Consider the following 12,210-nt stretch of genomic DNA (forward strand, 5'->3'; position numbering starts at 1 on the left):
CATAGCTTAGTAAATCATCTCAAAACATCATAGCTTTTGTACACACTACTTATAAGCATTCATATTTTCAAGCATATGGCTAAGCATATTTCAAACATCATCAACCCATACCTTTTCATACTTTCATAGCAACACTTATTGAAGCATTTGTTGAACCTTCCCCTTTTCATACCCGTTGAACCACTAGAATAATATTGGATATGCGGGAATCTCACACATTATGTGCCATCATATAGTCGAAACCACTACTATCTCATATCTCGTATCAATGCTCTCTCTCGAGTCATAAATGGGTCTGCTCACACAAGCTATCAGTCAGGATGTAGCTACATGGTGCTATTCACACAAGCTGTCAAGTAATCGCAACACATGCTGGAAACTCAGCCACCGGTAGGACGTACAAACCAACATCCAAAACACAGTAACCCCTAATGACATGTCATTTGTATCCTATATATTCTTAAGGTTCAAACGGGATCTGAAAGTCGTTGAAACCTCATTGGATATTTTCGTAGAGTCGTAATTTCAGTATGCATAATATGAAACAATTAAATCAAAGATAATTCAATGTTATTTAAATTAACGAACTTACCTCAAACACGAACGGAGGAATACGATCGATTAATCCAATATTTTTTCTTTTCCCCGCTTTAAATCTATACGTTGCTTTTCTTGATCTATGTAATCAAATGTAGTTCATTCAAATTTCATTATATTTAATTTAATAAAAAATAAATCATATTTTTACAAAATTATGCTTTTGCCCCTTAAATTTGAGTTCACTACAATTTAGTCTCTAGCTTATAAAAATGAAAATTCATGCAATTTAGTCCCAACCCACGCTAGCTGAATATCATCTAAGCCCTTAGCAAGCCCTAGATTTCAATTATTTCACATTTTCACCATAGACATTTTCTTATTTTCAATTTAATCCCAAAATGACAAATTCATCAAAAATTCCTTAACAAAACTTGTTCAACCATCATCCAATATTCATTTTCATTCATCAAACATAAAAAAAAACAACTAACATACATTCATGGTAAAACCCTAGAATTTTAACATTTTTGCAAATTAGTCCCTGGGATAGCTAGATTAAGCTACAACGACTCTAAAACATAGAAATCATTAAAAACGTGACAAAAAATACTCACATACATGAGAATTAAGGATGGCCGAATGCTTGGGTGGTCTTTAATGGCTTCCCAAGCTAATATTCGGATGGTAAAATGAAGAAGAAAGATGATGTCTTTCTTTTTCTTAATTTAATTTTAGTTTTTTTATTAATTACCCTAATAACCTTACTTATAATCCTTTATAATGCTTAATTAATGTCCAACTTTGTCCACTAAAAATAATTATGGTCTAATTACCATTTAAGGCCACTCATTTTTTAATTTCATAGCAAATTAACACATTTTTTTAATAGAACCTAAGTTTTGTACTTTACGTGTTTAGTTCTTTATATAAAATTAAGCATGCAAACGATAAAATCTCTTCACGAAAATTTTACACGACCTTACTAACATGCTGTAAAAATTAAAATAATATTAAAATAAATTTTTTTAACGTTAGATTTGTGGTCCCAAAATCACTATTTTGATTTCACTGAAAACGGGCTGTTACATATTTGAATTAGGTTATCATGTATAAAATGAGACAATATTGACATGTTTTGATAGTTGATGTGTTGACATAATTGTCGTGTATTTCAATGGCACATTGGTTAGTTGTTTTAGGGTGTCTAAAATGGCATGTTTATGTGATTGTGAATTATGTTTAAGTCCTTTGGATGTATGCTTAGATGGTTAGATTGGTTAGGTGTGAATTGATTGTGAAATGGCTTGATTATAGGTAAATTTTAGGTTCACAGGAATTGGGACAGTGGTTGTCATAGGACCGTATGAGGCACACGACTTGGCAACACAGTCGTGTGTCATCTGAGAATTTCTTAGGGTTCAAGTCAGTGAGTTATACAACCTAGCACACGGTCTGGCACGCAGACATGTGGGGCAACTCAGAGAGTTACACGGCCTGGCACACGGGCGTGTGACATGGCCGTGTGACCCTACTCAGTGAGTTACACGGGTGAGGACACGGTATGGGACATGACTGTGTGTCCCTTGTTCGAAAGTTACATGGCCTGGGGTGATATCACACGGCCGTGTGATCCCTGTTTCCAATTTTTGTAACTTTTTCTTAAACTTTCCATTTTGTTTCAAATTAGTCCTGAATTGCTTCAAAGTTATTTCTAGGGCCTCGAGGGCTCGATTTAGGGATAAAATGTATGAGAATGAATGGTTTATAATATATTTTAGATTATTGAATGTTATGATGTTTAAATGTTTCTAATTGTATGGTAATGCTCTGTAACCTTAATCCGGCAACGGAGACGGGGTAACGGGTTACCCCACGACAGAGATGGGTTAGGGGTTTTACATTTAGTGGTATCAGAGCTACAATTTAGTTAGTTCTAGGACTAACATAGTAGAGTTGAGTTTAGTATATACATGCCACATAAACCCTGTGATAGTGTGATGCTTTTGATCTTCTCTAATATTGTATTTCTTATATATTCAAGATGTCAACTGAGTCGAATTGGGTTGTAGTTAACAAAGCTGAAAGTAATGTTCAATCTTCGAACCCTAAAGCAAAGTAATAGTGCGTTGATTCCACAGTCCTTTAGTGACAAAATGAAAAATATGTTTCTCGGAATGATGAACCAGTGGTTCAATGAATTCAAGCAAGCAAATCTTGCAACTTTGCCACCTCTACCCCTTATTGTGCCTCCTACGACACCCCTGGGTCCTCAAAATCCTTTACCTATGACGGTTACTCGATTATCCGTAGATAAAATCTAGAAATTTGGACCTAGTTGCAACGATCTCAAAAACATAAAAATTATAAGAAACGGGTATTAATTTCACTTACATACAAGGAGAATTACACAATCGAAACTTCCTCTCCTTAGCTTTGGTGTTCGATCATGAAAATGGAAGAAAGAAGATGATGAATGACATTTTTTTCTTTTCTTTTTTTTATTTGTTTAAATTTTATCATATAATTAACTAATAATAATATTATAACATACATATATATTATAATTTAACATTTAACCGTCCACTACTAGCAAAAAGGTCTAATTTCCTTATTAGCCCTTCCACATTTATTAGTTAAGCTATTAAATCATCTAAATGCAATAATTACTAAGTTTTGCGCATTTTACAATTTAGTCCTTTTTCTTTAATTAGCTATCTAAACGTTAAAATATCTTAACCAAATTTTAACACGACTCTAATTGATACACGCACGTGAACGATTGAAGTGCATTCGAGTTCATTAAGTGGACTAAACTCTAAGTTACCTATTTCAAGAGAGGATCCAATTGAAATTCTCATCAGGTTTATAACATGTGCTAGATCAAAGAAGTTTAAAGGGGCGATGATGGGCCTAATTCAACAAGTTTGGGCTGAACATGAGATGTCCAACCCTTATTGGACCTAAAATAACATCCCATGTCCATACAATGTTTTGCATGTGGCTGTTTGTTTAGTTTAATTAATTTTTCAGCTTTTAATTATGTCTTGTTTATTATATGCATCTTTAATTAATGTTTTGCATTATTAATCAACGTCTTTTAATTGTGACATGCACTATGTGTTCGCATTTAATAAAGTCATGCATTATGTAACTCTCATATTATTTAAGTTTACATCATAAATTATGACATGCATTATGTAACTCCCATGTTAGTTAAAGTTTGCATCACTAAATTAAGTCATGCATTCAGTAACTCATTTGTTCATTTAGTTTACATCTTAAACCATGCATTTAAGCATCTTAGTTGTTAAATATGTTTGAGTTTGTTTATATAAGTATGTTATTTAATTTGGCTGTTACTTTTTAATGCATAAGTTATAGTGTGTTTAATTTTTCTTAAAGAAATTAATTGTGTGTTCAATAGTTTGTTGTAGGAAAGTCCAAAAGGTTGGTAACATATTTTAAAGCTATAATAAGGCTGTTCGTTTGCCAAGAAGAATCAAATACTATCACATTCAAATGGCTGTTCAGTTTTGGCATAAAAGAGTGTGCATTTGGTCACTTAATAAAAGGAATGTTTTTAGTGGATATTGAAGCACTCAAAGCTCATTATGGTGGTTGTTCAAAGGGACCAAGAGTGACTCTTCAAGTCTGATCGGTTTCATGTACTCAAAGCTAGTTATGGTGCCAATAAAAGAGATGAATATACAAGCATTAAGTCATTTGGTTAAGGGAAAATGAAGGGACATCAAGCAACACATTTAAAGGACCATTAAGCCTTCATCAAGTGAAGAGGCATGACTTTTCAGCTATGCATGAATCAAGTGAAAACACATGACTCTTTTGTTTCCCATTAAGAGTTATAACCAAATTTTAGTATTTCGTTAATAGCTGGTATGAATGTTGAATTTGAATAGTCATATTTGTGCCTGTAAATAGCTTGTAAAAGGACAATGTTAAGGTAAGACTATGTTAAATAAATGTTGATTGAATTTTTTTGAGTTTTGTGTGAGAATTCTATCTTTTGTTCTTGGTCTAACTTACTTGGACTTATCAAGGTTCTCCTTGTGGCGTCAAACCCTTTCTTTTTGAACTTATCACTTCTATCCTTTCTTTCTTTGTTCTGAAGTGTGGCGTTCTAACATACTATTGGTTCCTATTTTGCTAAATAGCGGGTCATAGTTTAATTCTTCTTCAAAGACTTGTTTGTTATTTCACTATATAGAAATTGGGTCACGATCATTTATATCGATGGTTCTTTTCTAAGTGTTTAATTCGTGCAAGTCATCCTCTCGAAACCTTCTTTGTTGTTTTCATTCAACCTAGTTTCCATTACTCACAATTTCATTTTAAATTCCAACTTGAAACTATACTGAAATTAGACGATCGAAAAATTCAGCGCCTTGTAATTGAATTCACGAATACGAGCACACATCACTAATGATTCCGTAAATATTCTATAAATAATATTTACGAGTCAACACGATGGAAATTTGTGGTCCTGGAACCACTATTTCGTCACAACTGAAAATTAGGTTGTTAGAGTATCATACTTAACATATATCTTGTTAGCATGCGTACATAATTTATATTTTATGCAAATAGAATATCAAAAATCATGATTTATGGCCTAATTTATATCATACGAACCCTACAGGAAGCCCACATTCGACTCATACATTGAATACGGCTCTAGGAAAAATTCTAGTTTTTGGGTTCACACACCCGTGTGGCCTACAAGGTTAGACCATGTAGCCAACACGGCCCAATTAGCTCAGACAATGTGACTCACATGGTTTGGCACACTAGCACATGGCCGTGTGGCGCCAACAGTCCCAATTTTCAGCTTTTGTTGTTCGCTATTTTCTCGGGTTTTTGTTAAACACCTAGTCGTTTTTTGACGCCAATTTAACAAACGCAATTCCAACACCTTAAAACGTCATCCAAAAAAATCAATGAACGATGATATACCAAATTCAAACACTAAATTCGACCTTAACACCAAACATAATAGTCCCTTCAAAGCATTCGATTGCTTACCACGCTTGCAGCAGTATTTCCTAAAGCTCATTATACGCTGAATAAGTAAATGCTAAAACAATCCTCACCTACAATAGGCCATTAACAATCAAAATAGAACTAAAGACGCACTAGAACCATCCATCTTACACAAAACCAAAAAAATAAATAACATATTATGGGAAAAAAAAGAAAAGAACGTGAATGACATGTACACAATGATGAACCTGTTAACTCTCATCCAAAACGCACAACACAAGGGTCAACAGAAAAATAGAGTCTCCATAATAATAATTGGAAACAAAATAGAGAAAAGAAGAAGGAATATTTTGGGAAAAGAAAATGTTAGATTAATTTCAACAACTCTAGAAAACTAACGTGAAAAACAAAATATGGGAAAAAGTGGGGAAGTGGGAAACATGGAAGAGAAGTTAGGAGATAATTCTTTTTTTTTAAACACCCACTGACTTCTAATAAATCTGATTAGTTATCCTTATCAGAATTTACCCAGAGTTTAAAACAAAAATAATTCCTACTTTGCATATTTAGAGATTCAAACACAAGACCAAAGGGTAAGTTGACACCTTACCACTAAATCAATAAGCTCTTTCTTATCATCAGTTGAGCAAAAATAATACTTAACCTATAAGCTCAACGATAGGAGTTTGGGCAAAAATTAACAAAATTCATGGAATAAGATTTGAACTCAGGATCTCACACACATAAGCATAACACTTAACCACTAAACCAAATTAATTTCCTTTAACATAATTTCACATTACAATTTCTTCCAACCCGGTTTTCGGGATGTGACATTAAAGTGAGGGGAAAAATGGTAAATTTCTCGACGAGAGTATTTTTGGCATTTAACATACATTATTAATAAAATATTAAAATTAATAAGTGTGTATGGTAATGAGATGAAATTTGAGCCATTAGATCTTATTTTGGTACCTTGATTAAATTCTAAACACACGAATAAATAAAAGAAAAAGTGGGCTTTGACTCTTTGACTATTTTCTTGATTTTTATCTATAATATATATAAAAAGCATGAGTTTGGAAAAACTTTTGAACCGATTTAAAAAGCCCTTTATTATTAATTATATTACTAAATTGACATTAGAATAGTAATTTATTTGTATTATTATGTGATAATAATAAAAACAATATTAATTAATATGATAGTATATTAATGTATTTTGGCCATATATTTTAAAAGCTCTACTTAAATAAATAACATAATATATTATTAATTAGTAAAACTATAAACATAAATGGATAAATTTAAAAATATAAATCCATTTTGAATAAAATAAATATAATTTTATATATAAATATGATAACAATTAATAATATTAAAATCAATTTTGTATAATTAATAAAATAAAATGTATGAGATTAACATTATATATAAAAGATAATATCAATATATTGGTAGTCTAATCTATAATGTGTAAATTTATTTATTTATTTATTAATAATGTTTTCATTATCAATGTAATAGTTGTTATCATTAAATTAGACTTTGGATCCATATTAAATTACACTTATTATTTTAGATTAATTATTACTTAATTAGTGTTACAATTATATATCAATTAAAACTAATTTTAACACTATAAATGTATGAATTAGTTGGGCATTTTAATTCAAAAGAATATTATAAAGTTACTAGAAAAATCACATTTTAGATTTTATTTCCATCACAAAAAAATTATGATTTTCATTATTATATGAGATGTTTAGTTATTATTTGATATTCAATAGTTTTACTATTATTTTATTTTAATAATATTTACATAATTGTGAATATTGTTTATCATTATACTAAGGATATGATCCGCATTACAAGATTTAGTTTTTATTAATTTAATATTGCTATAAAATAAAAATGCATAAAGTAAAGAACAAAGAAAATAGGATGGCAAAATAGAGAGCGTATTTTTATTGATCAATCGGAATATTTACAAAGTTTCTCCAAAGTCTCTATTTATAGGCATAAGAAGTATAAATGAAGTAGAGATCTACTTCTAATGACTATTAGAATTTAAAGTACATCAAAACTTATCTTGATCTTGATGGACATCCACTTAATAAGATATTCATAACACTCCCCCTTGGATGTCCATTGGTAGATAATGAGTCTCGTTAAAACCTTACTAAGATAAAAACCCTTAGGGAAAAAAATTCTAGTGAAGGAAAAAGAGTACACATATCTATAATATGCACAATGTGCTGTCTCATTAAAAACCTTATTAGGAAAACCCAATGGGACAAAACCTCAGTTAAAGGAAAAAGAGTACAACACGTATTTACTCCCCCTCATGAAAACATCACATAATACCTCATATTATATGTATTCAATCTTAAATTCTAGCTTTTCAAATAATCATTTGAACATATTTGCTAAGCATTTATATCAACAATCTTTTGAAAGTCATGAGTGAGGGAAAATTTTGGGAAAAATATATTTTGATCTCTTTAGAAGTTTCAAAATAATCAGTAACAAACTTTAATCACAATCCTCTATAAAAATATACATAGGTATTTTGGATCATTTTATAATCCTCTTTCAACTATTATTGACTAAGTTAAATTTACCACATATGTTTAATTATTTCAATTCATATAAAAGATTGTAACAACAACCATTAGAAGTAAGTTAAATCTTTTATGAACTGTCGGTTTAATAATATATCTAAAGGTTATTGTATCCACCACAAATAATATTATATCTTTTCATAATCGATGCCAAGACTTAGTGAAAAACTTCATATTTTAATTTCGTTTTGCTAAACTATTTCATTTGTACCTTCACTGGCTTTATACCTTAAGATATTTGGATTGTTGGTCCAAAAACTCCATGAATTTGAGTTGGGTCTTTCTATTTTAACCAATCTATTCCATATATATATTTCTCAATAGATTTATTCAAGATTCTCCTTTCATTTCAACAATAATGTTGCATGCAAAACCATAATCGACCACTTTTATTATTCGGTTCCACATTTTCTTGAATTGACATAACTTATCAAAATCTCTTATTTTCACTATTTTAATCTTCAAATTTAGGTACCTAAATCTCTTCTACAGTTTTACTTATTAGTTATATCTTGGGTCTCTTCTAAAGCACTCGCCTTCACTATATAACCATCTAGATTTATTATTTTCTTTTATGAGAATTTTCATATTTTGAACTTGTAATGAGTTATCCTTGTTGAACTTCTGGTTCAAATTACTCTCCCCCTAACTCATTACAAGTTATTATTTCTCTCCCCCTAATGTCGGGAAAACTATCGAATCAAAATAGTAATAACAAATCATGTCATAATTGAATCTCCAAAACATTTAAAAAATATAATAATACAAGGACACTCGTAATTAATATATATTTCCAACTTTTTTGAGGATTCACTCATATTTGTGCGTTGTGGTGGATCAATTGAAATATATACGCATATACAAAAGTTAAAAGATGAGAAAATTTAGCTCTCTACCTAAAGCCAATTGTAATGGGGAATATGTATAACTTATTGGCTTGATGCGTACAACACATAAATTAGCATAATCTCATGTTGTAAGAGAAAGTTTAGTTCTCATAAGTACTGGTTTAGTCATTAATAAGATGCGTTCAATCAATAATTTCTCTAAACCATTATGTGCATAAATAACAAACTTTTACAAAAGCTTTTCAAACTCAATCAATAAAAGACTGAGATATAAACTCATCAGTAGTAGCAAGATGAATTATCTTAATTTCATGACTTGAAATTAATTATTTAAACAAACAATTGCATGATTTGAAATTAATTATTTAAACAAACAATCTTGCAAACAACAGGTTGCAAGTTGATAACACGTATGTGTTTATTTTATAGATGCATCTACAAAAATCATATAATATCAAAACCATCCACATGGTGGATGAATGGGTCCATATTAATTTTAGAAATACAAGACAATAAATCTCAACTTTAACTAGTGAGTTTCTAATAAGCAATTTTCATTGAGAACAAGTAACAAATGAGAATTCTTTAAGTTCTTTAATAAACGTCCATATGAATTCTCAATTAATTTTTGCATCATATATGATCCAAGATGGTCTAACTGGTCACGCCAAGTAGTAAATTCATTTGTATCAGTAAACTTCTAGTTTACTTTTAACATGCATTTCAATTGTACTAATAAGGTCAATATAAATTGTGACAAATTAATAATCTTACTGTCATTCCTTTTACTTTGTATCCGCATATAAGTACTATTGTGACATTTACTACTGGAAATGTTGTCACATCTCATATTATTATTATTATTATTTGCGCAAGTTTGAGAACAAGAAAGTGTGTAGTCTAGTGGTTTAATAACTCCTTAGCTATCCTAGTGGTCCAAGGTTCAAGTCCCGTTCACACCTCTTGTAACATCCTGAAATAGGGCCTAAATGGAATAGTGGTTGTAAAACCACAAATCTGAGATAGAAAATTTTATTATGATTAATTTTTATGATTTACAGATTGATTGGATGCATGTGTTAGAATACCAATAAGAAATTTCAGCGATTGCATGTCTGAATTGCATATTAGGGTTTAATTGCAAAAGTGGGTAAATATGAGCTTTAGATGATAAAGGATTTAATAGAAGTGAATAATTGAAGTAGAGGCCCTTAAATGATAATTAGACCATTAGATTTTCATGGACATAAATGGGCATGCATAGATAAAAATAACTAAAATTTTAATGAAGGGCATTTTAGTCATTTAGTAATAAAAAGAATTAAAAGGGAAAAAGATGGCAAAATGTGCTCATCTTCTCCATAAGGGCTAAAACTTCAAGGGACTCCATAGCTAGGGTTTCTTCACTTTCTCAAACTCATAGTACGTGCATCCAAGCCCCGTTTTTCATTTTTTTTACGTTTTTGGAGTCCTCATAGCTTGATTTAGCTTATTCTACCATTAATTCATGTTAGGGTTCATATTTGGAAAAATACCCATAGGTGAAATGTGTTTATTTTGATTTTTTATGGTAGCATATGAAACTTGAAATTATGTTAAACAACTTTTGCTAGGCGATTTTAAGTGAAAACGAGTAAAATGACGTAATCGGTAAAAATACCTAATGTTCATAAGTAAATGCTAGAGTGAGAATTTGATGTTGCCATAGAAGGGAAATATGTTCAGCATGTCATAAAACATAAGAATAAGGGATGAAGTTTAATTTTCGAGCTTTGGGGAAAAAGATTGTAATTTTTCCAAAGTTCGAGTCAATGACTGTTTTGATGAATGTGAGTATTAAATAAGCTAAATTTGCTATTATAGATCAAGAGGAACGAAATTCGGAGTTAGACCGGGGAAAGAAAAACATTGAGGACTAAGTTGCTAGATTTGATCATATTTTGTACCGGGGTAAGTTTACGGTAAATAAATGCAATATTTCAATAATTATTATTAATGTTTTTATTTTCTAGCAATTATGTACTTATTTCATGAAATTATTTAATGTTGGCTCAAGTATGAGATGATAGAGAATCAGTGTTAAAAAGTCCCGATGAAACATTAGGAATGTATCGAATACAAATGTCATGATATTAAGGGAATGAGATCCCATGTAAGACCATATCTGGGACATGGCATTGGCATTATTGAGATTATGAGAGGTCCCACATAAGACCATGCCTGGGACATGGCGTTGGTACCAAGATGAGAGGTCCCCCGTAGGACCATGTCTGGGACATGGCATGGGCATCGATATGAGAACTCTCATGTAAGACCATATCTGGGATATGACATTTGCAGTACTGTAAACATCCCATGTAAGACCATTTCTGGGACATGGTTTTGACATGTTATTATCAGACAGGAGACTCGAGTATCCTTAGTATTCCAAGTGGTTCAACGGGCTAGTAAATAGACTATGTTACATGAAAGATCAGGTAAAAGCATAATAAATAGATTCAGGTGAGTTATAAGAGTTAAGAATATCTCAGTTATCAGTTGAGAAAGAAATTTCAGCAAGGGAGGAGTAAGTTATGATCATGATTTATTTAAGTAAGCAAGTAAGTAAACAAGTAAGAGAGTAAGTAAAGAAAAAAGTAAAGATCATGATACTTGATGATAATTTATAAGTATAATTATTTATAATAAATGTTGTTATTTATTTGCTTGTAAACTTACTAAGCTTTATGCTTACTCCCTTTATTTTCCTTCTTTTTTATAGTATCGCCAAGCCAATTCAGGGATCGTAAGGACATCGGAGATCGTTTCACACTATCAACAGATCATCTCAGTATTTTGTGATTCGAAACATCTTAAGTTATGACATGTATAGGGACTTAGTCATTTTGTGTGTGTGTCCTTATGATATGGCTAATGAGTAGCATGTAAATACTCAATAATGATTAGCTATTTAAATGGCTATTTAAGAACATGTTTTGGTGTTATGTATGCCTAAATGATAGCTAATACAAAGAAATTATAAAAGAGTAAAAATTTGCAATGGACAGTTTTTGGACAGCAGCATTGACGTGATTTTGAAAAATCACCAAGGATAGTAGAAATGGAATTAGAGATTTAATGAGATATAGAATTAAAGCTTACTGAGTCTAATTTCACATTAAAGAAACGGTGTAGGCAGAGGAATTTTATATTTTGTAATA

This window comes from Gossypium raimondii, chromosome 1 (assembly GCF_025698545.1).
Source record: "Gossypium raimondii isolate GPD5lz chromosome 1, ASM2569854v1, whole genome shotgun sequence".
Classification (NCBI taxonomy): Eukaryota; Viridiplantae; Streptophyta; class Magnoliopsida; order Malvales; family Malvaceae; genus Gossypium; species Gossypium raimondii.